General features: G+C 41.2%; 1 protein-coding gene across 3 annotated transcripts in view; it reads right to left on the reverse strand.

Annotated features, from left to right (window-relative positions):
* Positions 1-12,873, reverse strand: part of EPB41L4A (erythrocyte membrane protein band 4.1 like 4A) — a 255,409-nt gene that overhangs the window by 78,216 nt on the left and 164,320 nt on the right. The gene's annotated exons all lie outside the window — the stretch shown is intronic.

A 12,873-nucleotide genomic window follows, 5' to 3' on the forward strand; every position in this document is an offset into this window, starting at 1 on the left:
TAAGTTCCACATAAATCACAGTGCCCTCACCTTTATCACTTACTTCTTCGTCACCCCAAGACCATGGATAAGCAGGGCCATGGCAAGGAAGTACTGCAAACTTTTCCATCATAAACGGGCACCCAAACCGGACCACACTGTGTGGAAATCAACTCCCAATAAAGAGGAGATGCCCACGCCTGGGTGGCGCAGTCGGTTAAGCGTCCGACTTCAGCCAGGTCACGATCTCACGGTCCGTGAGTTCGAGCCCCGCGTCAGGCTCTGGGCTGATGGCTCAGAGCCTGGAGCCTGTTTCCGATTCTGTGTCTCCCTCTCTCTGCCCCTCCCCCGTTCATGCTCTGTCTCTCTCTGTCCCAAAAAAATAAATAAACGTTGAAAAAAAAAAAAATTAAAAAAAAAAAAAGAGGAGATGCCCATAAACCCAGTTATTAACTCTATTATTTTCAGGGATGTACATGCTACATTTAAAATGATGACTAAAGCATCTCAGGAGGGGCCAATGCAAGGAGCGACCCCCACAGCTGTGTCATCTAAGCAAACTGAATAATGTCTCTGAGCTTCCACATTCTGCATTCAGTTATTGGGTGAATTAAACTAAATGATATGACCTATGTAAAGTACATAATAGATATACGTTAAATTTCAACTATCCAGTAGCTACCTACCTATATTTAACTTAGGTAGAGAAATAAAGGCAATATTAGAGATCATTCTAATTGTGCAGAAGATATTATTTATTTTTTTAAGTGACTGAATAGGCAACCACACAAGATATAGTCTAAGTGCTAAAACAATGAACCACAAATTCTGTGAAGCTCTATAATTGTTTTGTTTGTTTGTTTGTTTTATCTAAAACTAAATTAGCATAGGGCGCCTGGGTGGCTCAGTTGGTTGAGCATCCCACTTCAGCTCAGGTCATGATTCAGCTCAGGTTCGGGCCCCACAATGGGCTCTGTGCTGACAGCTCAGAGCCTGGAGCCTGCTTCAGATTCTGTGTCTCCCTCTTTCTCTGCCCCTCCCCCAACTCGTGCTCTGTCTCTCTCTCTCTCTCTCCCTCTCAAAAATAAATAAACGTTTAAAAAAATTACAACTAAATTAGCAAACTTAAGCCTCAAATGCAGAAATGCCCCTGGAATGAGGTTTCTATGGATTTATAAGCACAAAATTGTCAATGCAGATGAGTAATGGAAAAGGATCCTTCCCACCTTTTAATAAGGAAAGAACATTTATATGCATGAAATTTATTCCAAGTCCATCTGGAAGGAAGCTGCCCAGTTTAGAAGTTTATTTGTAAGATGAAAGGGTGTGATGAAAACAGAGCCAATATATGCATGTTACAGCAAGGCCGCCTATAATTCCAAAACCTTGTGAAGTGGAGGAAGGAACTTAAGACAATTCCCAGGTTTCTGGCTTGGGGAATGCTAACTAATGAAATACAGCAAGTAGAAAAAATTGGGCATTTGGATGGTGAGGGAAGAGATAGTAAGTTCAGGCTATTTTGATTTTGAGGTGCCTATGGAATGGGGAACTAAACATACCTAGTGGGCCAGGAGACATGCAGACACAGAGCTGAAGAGACAGGCCACACCTGCTGACACAAATGATTTCACCCAAGAGCATAAAAGAAATTGTTCCAGGAGAAAGAACAAAGTGGGTGAAGATAAAATCACAACCAGGATGCTGTGAAGAAGGAGTGCGGGGAGGGAGGGGGGTGTCAAAACGGAACAGGAGGCAAGAGTGGCAGAGAGGCTAGAAGGAGAGCACAAGACTCAAGTGACCAGAAAAGGTCAAACAAGGTTTGAAAGGAGGGGACTGCATTTCATGGTAAGACATCTTCGGTGACTTTCATGAAAGGGGCAGGGATTATACAAGTAGAGATAAGGGAGCAAAGTCAATGGATTCAGAAAGGGCATTCCTCAAAAGCAAAAGAAATGGGGGAAGAGGGTGCCCAGGAAATCACAGAAGATCCTTGCAGGCAGGGTGGAAAACCAAGCATCCTGTCAGGACATGGGAATGCTTAGAAGGGAAGGGTTTTTCCTTTTTCTTTTCTTTTCTTCATACATAATATACACACATGGTACAAACGCCAAAAGTTACCAGAATGGACACACACTGATAACTAAAATCTCACTCCCATCGTGTTCCCAATCCCCTTCCCCAGAGGCCACCACTATCAAGAGTTTCTTATAGTGTGGTGCCTGGGAGGCTCAGTCAGTTAAGCATCCAAATCTTGATTTCAGCTCAGGTCATGATCTCACGGTGGTGAGATTGAGACCCATGCTGTGCTCTGTGCTGACAGCTCAGAGCCTGCTTGGGATTCTCTCTCCCTCAGTCTCTGCCCCTCCCCAGCTCATACCTCCCCCCACCCCAAATAAATAAATAAACTTAAAAAAAAAAGTTTCTTATATAACTGTACGTGTTTTTAAGGTCACTGCATTATCCAAAAATATAATGCACAGGTCATTTATTTTAAAATAATTTTGCTTGTGATTGCATTGTATCAGGATAAATGATTAGGATAAAGTGAGTACAGGACATGTGGTCCTCTCCCCACCACCACCTTCCTCAGAATCTATACTCCACCTTCCTGTGCCTTCCAACAACGAAAGCTCTACATGTGCCAGGACATACTAGACATTATCACTGACAAGAAATGGTGGCTGGTGAGGACCATTTTGTGACACTGATACTTGAACATTTTAGCAAGAGCATCCACAAATCAGGTGGTATTTACAAACCAAAAGACAAATTTTCAATAAGTTATTTAATTACATATAATCCAAATTTACAGAAACAGAGGAGAAACAAAAAAGCATTCTATCTTAAAAATATAGTAAATCCCGGGGCACCTGCGTGGCTCAGTTGGTTAAGCGTCTGACTTGGGCTCAGGTCATGATCTCCCGGTTTGTGGGTTCGAGCCCCACATTGGGCTCTGTGCTGAAAGCTCAGAGCCTGCTTCAGATTCTGTGTCTCCCTCTCTTTCTGCCCTTCCCCCATTTGTGCTCTCTCTCTCTCAAAAATAAATAAAAACATTTGAAAAAAATATATAAACAAATTAAGTCCCCTCAAACTTTTCTTAGATTGGTTTTCATTCTATTCCTCACGTTAACATCTATATTCTTTTTCTTTTCAAATAGAGATCCAGTCACGGGATATGTAATAATTTTTTTTTAACTACCATCACTTAATGAAAGGAGAAAACGTATTTAAGATCCGACCAGAATTGGGTTTTCTCAAGTTTCCTTGGGTACAAATACATTAAAGGAACAAAAGAGGTTCCCACAGGCCTCCTAATTACTTCTGTCCTGTGCAAATGACAAGTATGAACTCATTTTCCATTTGTACGGGGCTGTAACACCAGCTGCCTGGTTTTTATCCCACTGTCAGCAGAATAATCCAAATACTAAAAGGAGTGTTAACATAACTGAAAAAGAAACCAGGAATTCTGAATAAATTCCATGCGTTTTTGCCACTTAACCGCTGGTATGAATGGCACTGATGTGGCATCACAAAGTCTCTCTCTCCTACTAAGCCTTTTCCAAACAGACTGGGACAATTAGCACCTTTCCATTCATTCAAAGGTGAGTAGATGCTTAACTTCAGAAGTCCATTCCAACCCTCTGCTAAAATACTTTCTCCAAGCATCAACTGCTTGCTTTCAGCAAAAGCACTCAAACACCTTCATAGCTTTTGTCACTTCCTGCCAGAAGCAAAGCTACATGCCGAGTCTCTTTTTAACACAGGCTTTTATCATATTTTTATTTTAAAAACTGAGCAAATTTAAATAGCCTGTATCTCAAACACCATGCGGGGGCTTCACTGCACCTTGGAGCCCTAGGTAAACTTGGCTCAAACTCCCAGTTCTATCATTTGTAAGACTTCAGGACGTGTATCATACTGATGAATTCCCAACCTAACTCCCTCAGAGCTCTCTGTTTCTTTTCCCACCTTTGCTGGGTGTTTCTCTTTGCAAGCTTCAAGAAATAAATCTACTTCAGTCTGGCTTCTCTGAAGTGTACTGAGATTGCTAGCAGGGTCCTGGAGGGGCTCGCATCAACTGTGCGCTACACAACTTCTTCGCCCCGGGCCCTGCTGACTCTCATTGCCTCTCCCAAGCCTGACCCTTATCGCCACACCCAGCCCATGCTCTAGGGGTTGCTCTGTTGCTGTCTTGGGAAGCAGCCACAACTGGACAGTCTGCCTTCCCCAGCTTCCCTACAATTGTGGGGGCGAATATCTTCTCAATCCTATTATACATCTGTCCCACCTCCAGCGTCACAGAAGTAATCTAAAGTACACTGTATAGGCACATATTTTTAAAAGATTAGTACTTTCATAATAGTGACATGTGATCATTACATAAATACTGGAAAGGCCTACAGCAGTTGGGGCGCCTGGGTGGCGCAGTCGGTTAAGCGTCCGACTTCAGCCAGGTCACGATCTCGCGGTCCGTGAGTTCGAGCCCCGCGTCGGGCTCTGGGCTGATGGCTCGGAGCCTGGAGCCTGTTTCCGATTCTGTGTCTCCCTCTCTCTCTGCCCCTCCCCCGTTCATGCTCTGTCTCTCTCTGTCCCAAAAATAAATAAACGTTGAAAAAAAAAAATTAAAAAAAAAAAAAAAAAAAGGAAAGGCCTACAGCAGAGAGTTTTCCAATCATCAGCAATCCACAGAAGCAGAGGAGAAGATTGAAGGAAGTGTCAAGATTACAAGTCTAAAGTATTGTGGTTTTTTTAACTGCAATCTCAACAAGAGCTGTAACTGACTTTAGGCACCAGGGGGGAAAACAAAATCAACAGAGGGTGGATAGCCAATGACTGAAATAACCTGATTACTGATAAAGCAAAGGCAGGCAAGGGGTGGAAATGAAAACAGATACCAAAGAGATAACCCAAAATTTTAACTGTTTTGAAAACTGTTATCATTCTAAGTGGTGAGACTGATTGACTACAGTTTTAAAAGCTGAACGATGTCTGTACAAGTGAGAGAGAGGGCACAATGTTTCAGTGCCTGTCCCCGTGTTTGCCACTGCTCTCTCTCCCAGGCATCCCGAGTTCAGTTAAGAATTCACAGTGAGCCCTGCAACAAAACAAACTAACAATCTTCTTATTTGGAAAAGGAAGTTGGGCACAGGTACTTGCTGTTTCCCTGTTTTATATAAATGAGCAAAGCACTTTCTTTCAAGAAAGGGTCTTTTCAGGGCTCTAGATTAGAAAATATTACATGGCACATACACACACACCCCTAACACACACACCCCAGTTACTTTTTAAAAATTCCTTTTGAAATGCACGTAATATTGTTTGAATTAAAAATCACAGTGCATTTCAGGAGGGCACTTGGAGAATCAAATTAATTTCCATTCCTGCATATATATTTTACAATAAAAGAACAAAACAAAAATATTCCAGTATTCTTTTGTCAGCTGTGTGGGTAATATTCCAAAACACAGAATAAATGTGAAAAACCTTTGTACCTCTTTTTACGGATGAATAAATTAATTGTTTGATGAATAACTGTACATAACTCTTTCTAGCTCACAGAAACATAAATTACAGCGTTGGAAAGGACGTGTCAGATTGTGTTGCTTCTCCTCTTTTTCCTTTTCCTCCCCAAAATTCAGAAAGAGAAAACATGGGCCAAAACATTAGAGAATATTTAAATCATGTTTCAGTAAACATTGAAGATGATTATGTTGAGCTTATTCTGCTTCCTACTTGAGAAAATATACGGATGCAAACCCAGGAATCCAGATGCTTGGCTTTTGCTGTTGTTTTACTCTATCTTTTCCTCACTTGCTCTTTAGAGAAACCATAGCATTCAGTAAAATGTTCACATTTCCCTCTTATACTTGCAGAGTTATTTTTTTAACGATAACCTTTATCCCCAGTTTACAAATGTTAAAGATTTTTAAGTAATAAGTGTTATTAAAGCTTGTTATAATGAAGGCATATCTAGTAAGTTCTACTGATACTCAATTTAAAAACGTTTTAGAGCAGAATTTTACAATTTTTTCCAAATAAGTGGTCCATGTGTTTTAATTATAGAGAAAGTCAACACACATACTAGCAAGTGAAGCAAAGGAAAATGCACGGCCCTGGAAGACCTGTGCTCCCCTTCCCGCCTTGGCACGAGCAACTCATGAGCTGAGACTGGTTAAGGACAAGGTGCTCCCCGAGCCCTTCCTTTGCAAAGCTCCAGTAGCCCTAGATGACATGATGCCAAGACAACTCCGATTCAGAGACATAAACCTGGAGCCTATTATAAGTCCAACTTCAGACTAGGTGCCTTCAACCTCACCACAACCCTGGAAGGCAGATTTTGTCATTCTCACTTTATAGCTAAGGAAATGTAGGTTACATGTTACTCAGTGAATTGTCCAAAGTTGGATATGTGGGAGGCCTGGACCCAAACCATGCTTTCTGACCGCAGGTCTAGCAGTCCATCTCTGAATCTGAGAAATGCCAAACCAAGCTGTTGGCATCAAGATCCAAATACTACTAACAGAGTCACACTTAGGAACACATGGGGGAGAACGTTCCATCTGTAGTTACAGGTGTGCTCATACCCTGTAGATGGAAATGCAAAATGGCACAAAAACTCTAGATGGAGGAGGGGATGTGGAAATATCTAACAAAACTACACACGCACTTGCAATTTGACCATGCAACCCCAATCCTGGGAATTTACCCCAATATAAAAATACATATGCACAAAGTTATTAATTGAAGGGAAATTTATAATTGCAAACTACTGAAAACTACCTAAATTGTCACAGCATAAGAGATCGGTTGAGTAAACCATGGTACACACTCAATGGAGTCCTATATAGCTGCACAAAAGAACAAGAAAGCTCTCAATGGACTGGTATAAAGAGAATTCTAGGAGGTATTACTAGGTGAAATAAGGAAGAAGTAAAAAAAATTTTTTAAGTTTATTTATTTTGAGAGAGAGAGAGACAGAGAGAGAGATAGAGAAAAAAAAAAACACACAAACTGGGGAAGGGCAAAGAGAGGGAGAGAGACAATCTCAAGCAGGCTCTGTGTCTTAAGCGCAGAGCCCAACATGGGGCTCAAACTCACAAACTGTGAGATCATGACCTGAGCCAAGCTCAAGAGTTTGGACACTCAACCAATTGAGCCACCCAGGCTCCCAAAGAAGGAAAATGTTCTAAATGTGCTTATCTTTACAAACAGTAACACAGGAAGGATAAACCATAAAACAATAAAGTTGGTTACCTATAAGGGAGGGTGAGGAAATAGGACCGAAAGAATATGGTATTAGTGGTACTTCTCTGTGCCTTTTTCTGTACAGTTTTGACCTGTGGAAGCATGTGAATCTTCTACGTCTTCAAAAATAAAATAAAATAAGTAAGAATACAAAGGGGACTAAAACTGAAAGCAAATGGAGACAAGTAAACCTAACTAGATCTCAAATGAAGACCAAAGCCTCAGTACTAGGGAAAGCCAGAAGGAAGGGCCAACCCTAGTAAATTCAGAACACAGTCACTGACTAAATGCCCTCAGTCTTGGCAGGATGGTATGTGAGTGAAAGCACTGCAAACTGTTAATCTTAGTGATTTGGACAAAGCAATTCTGCAACTACTTGAGATATATTTTAGAACTGAGCCAACAAGTAAATGTATTTCTGTTGTTGGGAGCCAAGGTTCTCAGCACATACAAATATGAAATGAGGAAAGGCCAGAAAGAACCCTGTGGGAAAGGATGGAAATTGGAGATATGATATCAACACATGATTTCTACTGTGCATATGAGCACGTTTATATGCACACATATGTATACATGTATTTATATTTGTATGTATGTATATATGTGTGTATTCCTTAGCTTATCCACTGAAAAGGCCAAAATGCAAAGTCACCCCAATGACAATGACCACACCTAACAACCCTTCCTGTCTAAACAGAACCAAAGTTCCTCGAAAAAATGGCTGTTAACAGGGCAGATGTAGGTACAGAATGCACCTGAAACACCACATTGTACCAAAAAGGAAGAAAATGGCCAAAAAATGATAGGGTCAGGTCAAAAGGGCACAAGAGCCAGATTAAAGGAGCCCTCACTGACTAAATCTAAGACAACTTGAGCACCAAAAAATTAGGTACCGTAATATATCATAAACCACTGGGGAAAAAAAGGGAATTAATAAGCCCATGCTGATAAGATAGATAAGTAAAAGGGGAAAAAGGTGTGGCTCTTGCTTACAGTGCAATGCCAAGGGATGACTGTGGAGAGTGTGGAAGAGGTAGAAAATCAGCATTTTACAAGCATCACAGTAAAAGATCAGATCAGGCAAGAATCCTCAATGAACACTAAATCTACAGGGAAAGCTTGAAGAGGAGCAGAGTATTTGCACTGAATTAAATACCCCCACAGATTAGTTATTAGTTGCAAAGGAGGAAGAATAAAAACAATAACTATACAGTGGGAAATCAAATCAACATCCTGACTAGGTGATCAAACTTAGTATAACCACCAAGTGACAGATGGCCATCGTGTGCCTCCAGATGTGCCCTATCATGTGCCCTAACGAGGACACAACCACCTATATGGCTTTCCAGCAGAGAACAAAGATCTACAGTCCAATCACAAGAAAACAACAAACAAATATGAAATGAGAAGCTTTCTATTGTTTAAAAAGCAGGTGGAATTGTATTCTTCCAAAATGTAAATGTCAAAAAAAAAAAACCAAAAATGCTCAAAAGTGTTCCAGATTAAAGAAGACTAATTAATTGGATTCTGTACTGGATAGGGAAAATGCTTTAAGGGACCTTATTAGCCTAACCACCAATAAAACTGGAATGTAGAGAGTAGATGACATAAACGTGTTAAGTTGATAACTGTGGTTCCATCAGAGAGCATCCCAGTTCTTAGGAAATACACACTGAAGTATTTAGAGACATGTAACACACGAAGCCCTCAAATCATTCAGCAAAGAATTGTGTGTGTGTGTGTATGTGTGTGTGTGTGTAGAGAGAGAGAGAGAAATGAAAAAGGAAATGGAGTAAAATGTTAACTGTGATTGTAAGTAATAAAAGGTGACCGTGTTCTTTGCAATATTTTCATTTTTGCCACTTTTTGTAAATTTGAAATTACTTTCATATAAAAAACATTTTTAGATCTATAGTTCTACTTAAAATGTGAAAGAATCCCTAGCTTATGTAAGTGAGGCCTCTTGGGCTTGCTGACAAAGTGACTGCTCCTGGCCACCAGCACTTCCCGTGTACTTTTCTCAAAGAGTTCGGCCAAGTGGGTCTAATTACTGGTGGCCAGACTTGCCAGGAACCTTTTGGGTCGACATCCTGTCACGCTGGGTAAGTTTAGCTGAGGTTAGCTTAATGATGTATTATACGTAAAAGTAATCACAGCCTCGTTTCATTTATTCAACAAATGTACATGCCAACCTCTGGGCCTACTGTTGGGGGCTGCACGCTCTGTTGATAAAACCAAGGTATTTGGGAATGATCCAAACTCCTCTCCATTTTTCACAAAAGTATTCCATCTGCTACCCATAAGAAGCAGTCTTACCTCCTCAGTGCCTCTCAAATCCACCCTCTTCCCTCCATCCTTGTGGTGATGGCTGTCCCATCACCTCTCCTGATCATTGGGCAGTCTCTTCGAGTGCCTGCCTCTGTTCTTACCTCTCCATGCCCCACGCTGCAGCCACTTTCCTCACAGTGAGTAAAGCCCAGGGCTTGAGGCATAACTTAGTTTTCCCACCTGTGCTCAAGTCCCCCAGCCACCAGACAGGTAAGAGAAGCCATCTTCCACACGAGGTGAGACTCAACTGTGCACTGGGACTGTCTCACTTCCCCTAGGTCTTCTAGCTCCACTGCTAGGGTAGATGAGCAGACATGGACAACCAGCTCTCACTCCCTTCCAATATCCACAGCTTCTCCACCTTCATCTGCCTTGAATCCACTGAACCCCATTTTATTATGGTCTCTTTATCTCAGTCACCCCCAAATGAAGCTCAGCACATCCCCTAGTCAGTCCCCTTCCCCCACCATCACTCAACTCCTGAAACCCTTCCTTCGTGCCCTCTGAAATTCATGGCCTAACATCAGTAAAATGCCTTTGCCCCTCAGTCTGCTCTCTTACACTGCCTCAACCCTTCTGTGCCAGGAAAAACCCAGCTCTCCCCTGAGGACATGGTCTTAGCAGTCCACCTGAATGATAGGTAGCTCTGCCTTTTGCCCCCCCACCCGCCATGTTCTCATATCACCAAGCCTAAAAGTGAAGACTCCTCCTTGCTCCACAAGGCCACTTTGAGACCATTTTCTTTCTCTTTCTCCTACAACTCCCAGCTTTGAATCTCCTGCCTCACCCACACTTCGATGCTACTGCAGTCATAGTCACATTCTCCAATACTCCTCTTGTGTTAACTATTGGAAATTTCCATATGTAAAGAGAAACAATCCCTCCAACACCCAGACATCTCAGTTCCCTGAACTTCTCAATGATACTGTCTTCCTCCCTGTCCCAACCACTCGCTCTCATGCATGTAACTCCACACCAGGGTTTCTCAGCTTCAGAATTATTGACATGTATGGGAGTACATTCAACCTCTCCCCTCTAGATGCCAGGCACATCTCTGCCCTGTCCAGCACTGTGACAATCAAAACTGTCTCTAGATGTTGCCAAGAGGTGAGAATCAATGCCCGACAACTTCGCATTTACAATAACTGAGGCTCCTCTGTGATCTCAATGCCTCACACCCAACTTTCTGACCATCACCCTCTCTCCAGCTTACTCTTTCCGGTTCTACACCCCCGAACAACTCCACCAGGACCTCCATCCACAGACCCACCACTCTTTCATGGTCTTTGCTCTCTTCCTTTCTCAGTTTCAATTCCATGATAATTCACTGTATTTTCTCCCCTGCCTCACAGGATTCCTGGCCCTTCTCTTTGTATTATTCTCTTGAGAAAGCCAAGTCTCACTTCTTGTCTGCACCAGCACTGTCTAATGTGATTGGACAAAAGCACACCGTGAGTGGGCTCATTTTATTATTTTTTTTCCTGATTTTTGAATATCTATCTATTTATTTTTAATAATGTAATTTATTGTCAAATTGGTTTCTATACAACGCCCAGTGCTCATCCTAACAAGTGTGGTAGGCTCATTTTAAATTCAAGACCCTCTGTACCACCATGCTATCATAGGTTATCATCAAACTACATGTCTCTTGTCTATTTTCTCTTCAAAATCACTATTTCATACCTCTGCTTCCTTCAGACCCCCACCACTTCCTCCCCAACTTCAGTCTTAGCTGATGACCTCGATACCTAGTTCCCTCAAAATAAAAAGCAGAACGATCCTAAGAGAACTAACCAGCTACCCTAATCTACATTCCCATGCTCTATCTTCCTGCCTGCTAACCATAGATGAACTGTCCTGGCTGCCATCTAAAACCAAGCCCTCTATTTATACACTAGCTGTCATCCACTATTGTCTACTTAAGGAGTATCATTCCAGCATTTCTCTCTCTCCCTGCAACATTGTCAAGTGTTCATTGCATATTGGTTCATCCTCATCAGAGTGTAAATGTGCTATTATTTCTCCCAACTTAAAAAACAAAACCAACCCTCTTGACCAGCTTCCCCTGACAGCCATCTTCCTATTTGTTCCTCTTTGTGCCAAAACTCCTCAAAAGAATTGTCTATACTCACCCTCTCCAATTCTACTCCTATTACCTCTTTTGTTTTTCCTTAATTAGCATGCATCAGTGGTGGTCATTCCCCTAATAATGGACTCCTCTTAGGGTTTTTCTTTCATATAAGTGCTACAGTAAAGATACACGTCCCTTGTGATTCTCTAGCGTGCACAGACCTAACAGTGGAACTGCTGAGTTAAAGCTCACTCTTCAATCCACTGAAAATTGTCTTATCAATGACCTCCTACAATCCTAAATTCAGCAGTCAATTCTTAGTCCTCATCTTATTTGACATATCAGCATCATCTGACATGTAATACATGATTTTTAGCTGGCAAAACTAAATACAATTAGTGTTCTTCCTATCTCCTTCGTTATTCCTTCTCAGCTTCCTTTTCTGGTTCCTCCTCTTCTTCTCTATGCTCATTCTCCTAGTGACCTCGTATAGTCTCCTGGCTCTGCATACAAGGATATGTCAATGATTCTTAAATTTTAATATTCTCCCCAAACTTTGGTCCCAAACTCCAGACTTAAAGAACCCACTTATTAAACGTCTCCACTTAGATGTCTAACAGATATCTCAGATACAATATATTAAAAAAGGAAGTCTTAACCTTCCTCCCCAAACCTGCTCTATGCAAAGCCCTCCTTACTTCAGTGGATGGCAGCTCCATTCTTCCTGCCTTTCAGGCCAAACACCTGTAAGTCACCAGGACTCCTCTCTCTTATACCTCCTCACATTTACACAACCATGTAGCTAAATCCAGAATCCAACAGCTTCTCAGCACCTTGAATGTTGCTACCCTGGTCTGAGCCACTACCCTCTCTCATTTAGATTATAATATAATATAAAATTATAATATAATATAATATAATATATATATTATATATATATATAATATAATATAATATAATATAATATAATATAATATAATATAATATAATATAAAATTTAGATTATAATATAATATAATATAATATAATATTTTATTCAGATTTTAAGTAATCTCTATACCCAATGTGGGGCTCAAACTCACAACCTCGAGATCAAGAGTCACATGATCTACCAAATGAGCCAGCCAGGCGCTCCTTGTCTAGATTTTGAAAATAAACACTAGGTGGTCAATGGGTGAACAAGCAACAATCTTTGCTCTCAAGGAATTCAGTAAACAGCAACCATTTGATAATAGACTTAAAAAAATTTA

The sequence above is a fragment of the Lynx canadensis genome, chromosome A1 (assembly GCF_007474595.2).
Source record: "Lynx canadensis isolate LIC74 chromosome A1, mLynCan4.pri.v2, whole genome shotgun sequence".
NCBI classification, from domain to species: domain Eukaryota; kingdom Metazoa; phylum Chordata; class Mammalia; order Carnivora; family Felidae; genus Lynx; species Lynx canadensis.